Source organism: Schistocerca cancellata, unplaced genomic scaffold (assembly GCF_023864275.1).
Source record: "Schistocerca cancellata isolate TAMUIC-IGC-003103 unplaced genomic scaffold, iqSchCanc2.1 HiC_scaffold_943, whole genome shotgun sequence".
Taxonomy (NCBI): Eukaryota; Metazoa; Arthropoda; class Insecta; order Orthoptera; family Acrididae; genus Schistocerca; species Schistocerca cancellata.
This window is the reverse complement of record NW_026046951.1, coordinates 22501-27696: the sequence shown is the minus strand read 5'-3', so window position 1 is coordinate 27696 and position 5196 is coordinate 22501. Positions and strand designations below refer to the sequence as shown.

General features: G+C 53.3%; 1 non-coding gene across 1 annotated transcript in view; it reads left to right on the top strand.

The window, feature by feature from the left end:
- Positions 1–4628: 4628 nt before the first annotated feature.
- Positions 4629–5196, top strand: part of LOC126149674 (small subunit ribosomal RNA) — a 1909-nt gene continuing 1341 nt past the window's right edge. Inside the window, exon 1 of the ribosomal RNA XR_007531033.1 lies at positions 4629–5196. This exon is cut by the window's right edge and continues 1341 nt beyond it. This is a non-coding gene — a ribosomal RNA (small subunit ribosomal RNA).

Sequence of the window (5196 nt, the reverse complement as noted above, 5' to 3'; positions counted from 1 at the left end):
GTGCCGTGCGGCGGTCGCGGTGCCCGGCAGGCGACGGTGAGTTTTCGCCGGCCCCAGCGCCGTGTGGTAACATAGCGTCCACCGCAGTACGGTGACCTACAATACCTCTAATCTATGGATGTGAAATAAAATATAATAAGACATGATGCTCCGCAAGAAAATAGACTTGGGATAGGGTGTGTCGTTGGCAAGTCCCCGGGGCGGTTAGTGTGTGTGGTGATAAGTCTGTAGGGGTGCCTCAGTGAATTATTATTGTTGTTTTGTGACGTCGTCAATTGTTCTGTCCCTGTGGACAGATGCAACAGAGGTGAACATCATTTCGTTGAGGGCGTTTATTATTTCCATGTATCTGCAACGAGTTAATAGGAGGGTGGGAAAATAGTACGAAGTATGCTTGCGTGAATAACGCGTGGTCAACGGTTCGCGCGCGCCCTCTGGTCCCGACGCCATCAACGTCCACAATAAACAGACCATACCGCATGATGTTGACAATGCCGCCCACAGGCACAACACAGCCATCTTTGGGAATGTGACCAAACTACATTGCCATCCGGCCCAGAAACGACACCTCCATCTACAGGAATCCAACGAAACTACGCCAACCATACCTCCAAAACACGGCACCGCCATCTATGACAATGTGACGAAACCACATGCAATAGCTCCATCTACGCGAATCGGACGACACTACGTCCACCATGTCGAGCGCACCACAAACAAAAATACCGCCACCTGCAGGTCCCCCGCAACATGACCTGCTGCACCGATGATACCGCCATCTATGAGACGCCACGCCGACTACGACATCGCTAGGTCCCACAGTGCCCATTTTCCGACGCCACCCACAAACCCTGCATCATCTGCCCACCACAGGAGCCCCAACGCCTGTGCCTGCGTCGCACGAAGTCGTCGACCGACAATCGCTCCACCCGCACCCGCACGTGCCCCACCCCAACCGCCCAAATCGCAACTCCAGCGGATGAACGGCGGACTCTTCCCGCACTCGTAACGTGCAATCCGCCCCTATATCTTGCGTTTCATGAAGAGTTATATCGAATATGCCATATTCCCGCTGTCCCTATACATGCTGTAAGTAGCTCGCTTGCTACAGCAGCAGCAGCAGCAGCACCACCTCCGCGCGCTTCCCTGGGGGCACTGAACCGCAGGATGCGAGACCCCACGCCCAGTGGCAAACAGGGCTCCTCTCAGAATATAGGCGGTCCCTACCCCTCACAACCGATGACGGTGGGAGGGCCGTTTTACGAGACCATTTCCTGCGGTGCCAACGCTGTCGTAGAGCCGATACTCCATCTTTGGTACAAGGCAATCATTCCGCTGTAAATCAGTACGTCACTCGTAGTTCAGTCACCTCACAGCACTGCTCAGTAAACTATGCAGGCCCACATAGATAGATTATGATAGATTATATACGCAAATGCCCCTATACATGCTGAACGTCCGTACACACAAAATGAACCACACGTCAGCCACACACTCTATCACACACTACTCTCTGCCTGTAACAGACACAGATACAACTACTAAGCACCAGCATGGACCAACGTCCGGTGCATCCTATCCGCCACAGTACACCAACTACGCTATGATAACCAGACCGGGGAGGTCCAATCATAAAACAGAATACCCCACTCGTCCGACAACCACAATTGCTCAGAGAAGCCACCAACACCCACACATGTCCTACACAGGGGTGCACCCATCACCACCACACTGCCTCGTCTTACAGCACAAACACACTGGCAGGAATGAAACACACAGGTCTGCCGCAACCACAGACACGGCTCGCCCCCTCTCACTGGCGAAAAGCGCATCCCGACGTGACATAACTCCTTTGACACACTGACGCTGCCTCGGGCATCCACGTCCTACGGTCGATATCAACGAACCTCCCCCCCCCCCTCCCCCCCACAACACGCCATCCCATACCACATTGTGTACCGTACCCAAACCTAACGTGTACTGTACTACAACGCAATGTGTACCATAACACAACCCAGTTTGTACCTTAACCTAACCTATGTCACCTTAACCTAACCTATGTCACCTTAACCTAACCTATGTCACCTTAACCTAACCTATGTCACCTTAACCTAACCTATGTCACCTTAACCTAACCTATGTCACCTTAACCTAACCTATGTCACCTTAACCTAACCTATGTCACCTTAACCTAACCCATCTTGCACCTTAACCTAACCCATCTTGCACCTTAACCTAACCCATCTTGCACCTTAACCTAACCCATCTTGCACCTAACCTAACCCATCTTGCACCTTAACCTAACCTATGTTGCACCTTAACCTAACCTGTGTTGCACCTTAACCTACCTCAATTTGCACCGCAATGTAACGCAATTTGCACCGCAATGTAACGCAATTTGCACCGCAATGTAACGCAATTTGCACCGCAATGTAACGCAATTTGCACCGCAATGTAACGCAATTTGCACCGCAATGTAACGCAATTTGCACCGCAATGTAACGCAATTTGCACCGCAATGTAACGCAATTTGCACCGCAATGTAACGCAATTTGCACCGCAATGTAACTCAATTTGCACCGCAATGTAACTCAATTTGCACCGCAATGTAACTCAATTTGCACCGCAATGTAACTCAATTTGCACCGCAATGTAACTCAATTTGCACCGCAATGTAACTCAATTTGCACCGCAATGTAACTCAATTTGCACCGCAATGTAACTCAATTTGCACCGCAATGTAACTCAATTTGCACCGCAATGTAATGCAATTTGCACCGCAATGTAATGCAATTTGTACCGCAATCTACCCCCACATTGTGCCTTAACCTAACCCACATTGTGCCTTAACCTAACCCACATTGTGCCTTAACCTAACCCACGTTGTGCCTTAACCTAACCCACGTTGTGCCTTAACCTAACCCACGTTGTGCCTTAACCTAACCCAAGTTGTGCCTTAACCTAACCCAAGTTGTGCCTTAACCTAACCCAAGTTGTGCCTTAACCTAACCCAAGTTGTGCCTTAACCTAACCCAAGTTGTGCCTTAACCTAACCCAAGTTGTGCCTTAACCTAACCCAAGTTGTGCCTTAACCTAACCCAAGTTGTGCCTTAACCTAACCCAAGTTGTGCCTTAACCTAACCCAAGTTGTGCCTTAACCTAACCCAAGTTGTGCCTTAACCTAACCCAAGTTGTGCCTTAACCTAACCCAAGTTGTGCCTTACCCTGCTCTGTAATTGGCATATGACACGTTACATTAATGTATTGTCCAACCGCAACCCGCTCAGAATGTTGTGTACACAGCTACGTGTCATCTCCCCATAACAGCTGCATTGCAGTGTGGTACGCCATAGAGACGTGTGGGAGTAATGGACGCAGTGGATGGCGATCAGCATGAGCCGTCTGTTCATGTAGTGGCGCGTGTATGCAGACGTAGTAGTCTCTTCTCACACAATGTGATAGCACGGTGCCCCGCGTTCCACATCTGCGACATGCTACAGAGGCCGGTTGACAGTTGGTCGCGCAATGGACATCGCATACGTACGGGGGCACCTTCCACGTGCCCTCTAGTCGGGCACATTTTGTTGCGTGGATGTGAGCGGATGTAGTGTGTCTTGACACCTGACAGGCAGGCATGCAATAATAGTTGACTTTGCAAACGGGGATGGACGTGTACGTTTACTGGTGACGTTACGCAAATGAACAACTGGTAACCCGTTGTGGTGCGGTTGTCCTTGCTGGAGGTACATCTGTGAGGGCAACGATCGGTACAGCTACGAAGCGGTCCCCACCATACCAACGAACGTGAATGTGAATCTGGGTGTGAAGCGATACGCGGCTGTGGGTGGGTGGGACTGTCCCCGGCCGGTGAGGGGGGGCCGCCCGGCGTGCTGGCCGCGCGGTGCGTGGGCGCACGCGCTACAGCCGGCTGGTGGGGGCGCCCAGTGGCAGGCGCGCCGGCCGACGGACGCGGCAGGCGGCGCAGCTGCGCGCCGGGGCACCCTGCGCGCGGCGCCGTGCAGCCAAAGTGGGTCCTCGCCGGCCCGGTGCGAAGCGCGGTGGACATCTGCAGTGTGCTGGTCCGATTGAGGACTGTGTGCGTTGAGGATGCGCCGCCGCCCGGCACTCGGCGCCGCGACGCCGTCTGCTGCTCGGTCGCCCCAGCGGTTCTCGCTGGTGGTTTGTATCGCAGTTGTGCAGACGTGTTGGCACGTGCGCTGTGCTGGGAGAGTTCGCTTCGGCACCCACGTGGGGCCTTTGCCCTTCTGTGGCGCTGGCGTTGGAGCTGCCGGTCACCGTAGGTGGCGCGTGTTGTCTCCCGCCGTCAATGCCACGACAGCACGCTCCCGGGCCTCTGTCGGCAGCGGCAAGCTCAGTTGGGAGCACGGGTGGTCGCACCTAAAGCGTCTACTCGCCTAACTCCGGGCGATTGCGCCTCTCTCGAACCCGACCAAGTACTTAGGACGGCGCTGCGCGCCGCCGGGACCTGAGAGGGTTTCGAGGTGTATTGTGCAGGGGAGCTCAGCCTCCTCCTGTTTGCAGAATAATTGAGCGGACGCTTGCGTGTTCGCGCGGGCCCCTGGGACACACTCCCGGGCGGCCGGCTGCTCAGCTCTAGTTGACGCAGCTCCCTGGTTGATCCTGCCAGTAGTCATATGCTTGTCTCAAAGATTAAGCCATGCATGTCTCAGTACAAGCCGCATTAAGGTGAAACCGCGAATGGCTCATTAAATCAGTTATGGTTCCTTAGATCGTACCCACGTTACTTGGATAACTGTGGTAATTCTAGAGCTAATACATGCAAACAGAGTCCCGACCAGAGATGGAAGGGACGCTTTTATTAGATCAAAACCAATCGGTCGGCTCGTCCGGTCCGTTTGCCTTGGTGACTCTGAATAACTTTGGGCTGATCGCACGGTCCTCGTACCGGCGACGCATCTTTCAAATGTCTGCCTTATCAACTGTCGATGGTAGGTTCTGCGCCTACCATGGTTGTAACGGGTAACGGGGAATCAGGGTTCGATTCCGGAGAGGGAGCCTGAGAAACGGCTACCACATCCAAGGAAGGCAGCAGGCGCGCAAATTACCCACTCCCGGCACGGGGAGGTAGTGACGAAAAATAACGATACGGGACTCATCCGAGGCCCCGTAATCGGAATGAGTACACTTTAAATCCTTTAACGAGTATCTATTGGA